Source organism: Cotesia glomerata, unplaced genomic scaffold (genome assembly GCF_020080835.1).
Source record: "Cotesia glomerata isolate CgM1 unplaced genomic scaffold, MPM_Cglom_v2.3 scaffold_1723, whole genome shotgun sequence".
Lineage (NCBI taxonomy): Eukaryota > Metazoa > Arthropoda > Insecta > Hymenoptera > Braconidae > Cotesia > Cotesia glomerata.
In genome coordinates, this window is record NW_025402135.1 from 830 (window position 1) to 2,648 (window position 1,819).

The following is a 1,819-nucleotide window of genomic DNA, read 5'->3' on the forward strand; positions in this document are numbered from 1 at the left end:
ATCACCTGTAAAAGTATTTGAAAAAAAAATTATATCATCGCCTAAAAAATTAGAATCATTACCACAAAAAAACGTTCTGAATAAATTGTGCAATGTTAATGAAAATAAAACTAAAATCTTATCATCCTCCACACATATAAAATCACACAATGAATTGAAAAATATAAGAAAAAAAGAAGCAAATGTAACAGAAAGTAATCAAAAACATCTAGGTTTCCACTTCCAGCAGATACCTGATATCTTAGACCAAACGATAACCTCGGAAAATACTAGTAAAACTAGTACATCTGACACTAAAAAGAAAAAAAAGTTGGGAATTTTACAAAATGGTAATAAGCGAAACCCCATATCTTTAAAAGGAATTAATGTTTTATTATTTAATACTTGTGCAATTGATTCGCTTATACATGTACTAGCTACAGCTGGAAAAGATGATCCGCAGTTTCTAACATATATGAAAGACAATTCGAACGAAACAATGAAATTTATTTGTGAATTTATAGATAAAGGACCAGTTACATCAGTATATAAAAGTAGAACAGTGTTATCAACACATTTATACAAAGATAGATTTGTAGAACAAAATAAAGACTCTGTTTTAAATGCGAATGAGATAGATATGTGGTCTAGTATTTTTGATATATGGACAAGATGTTTTCCTAATTCCGCATGTTTTAATCACGACTGTAGAATATGTGGCTTGCATAAAGTACCTGTACCAATGGTACATGTAAACCATAAAATATTATGGGAAGGTGGATATAGTAAACTTCAAGAGTCGATATCTACGTTTGATTCTAAGATACGGTGTACAAAATGCAAATTAACTATGATTAATCGGTCACTGTTATTCAATAGATGTATTTGCATTGAACTAAATGTTCAAAAATTAAAAAGTGGGCCACTAACATGCAAACTAAGAGATATGCCTGCAATTATTAAATTAAATAATTTTAATTATCGGTGAGTATCAATTATTTATTTTTGTCAACACGAATTGTGCTTATTTTTTAATTAAAAAAATTATTGCTTGTTTTATTTTACAGGTTGCGAGGAATAATAGAATGTGAGGCAGGTCATTTTAAATCATATTGTAGAAGAGGCCAGAATTATTGGAATTTATATGATGATAAAGCAACGACAGTAAAAAAAATTTTATCTTCGAAAGACGTAAAACCTGATGCCGTTATTTTCACAAGAATCCTGTAAAAATTATCTTTTTTCTGTTATGAAAGTTTATTTTTATTTGAATAAAATTAGAAGATTTCTGATATTGAAAAAAAATTTAGTTTCAAAATTCTCAATAATTATTACTTATTATTATTATTATTAAAATTTGAATTTTATCTCAACTATAATTTTTAAATTAAAAGCCCATAAACACAATTTTTTATCGTGATATTCCTGCACAATGAATCAAGAAAAACAAGTTGATTACTTAGCATAAAAATTAGTGGCTTCAGAAATAAACAAAATGCAATTTATTCAGTACAATTTTTTCATATTTTTGATTTCTATTTGTTTATTATTTTTATTTATTCAAATTATTACAATGGTTAAGGGTACGTTTCTGGATTTTATCGTCCTTATATTCCTACCTAACGCCAATAATTCATGTTTTTGTTGATTGAAATTTAAGCTTATCTATTTTATTTAAAAAATTTTTTCCTTCGTCGTTTTGCGCAAGTCCAATTAAAAAATTGGTGAAAAGTTCATTCAATTCCGTAAAAGCCTCACTTCAGGCTGCACCATTGGCAAAAAATTTGGAGTTTTTGCTGTAACAAACAGGTTAAGTAATAAATTGAAAATTCTAAAATTA

The 1,819-nt window shown here is 27.0% G+C and overlaps 1 long non-coding RNA gene across 1 annotated transcript; it reads left to right on the forward strand.

Annotated features, from left to right (window-relative positions):
• Positions 1-608: 608 nt before the first annotated feature.
• LOC123273954 lies at positions 609-1,271 on the forward strand. The gene is made up of 2 exons (XR_006511410.1): positions 609-963; positions 1,047-1,271. It is a non-coding gene; the product is annotated as an uncharacterized LOC123273954 (long non-coding RNA).
• Positions 1,272-1,819: the final 548 nt, after the last annotated feature.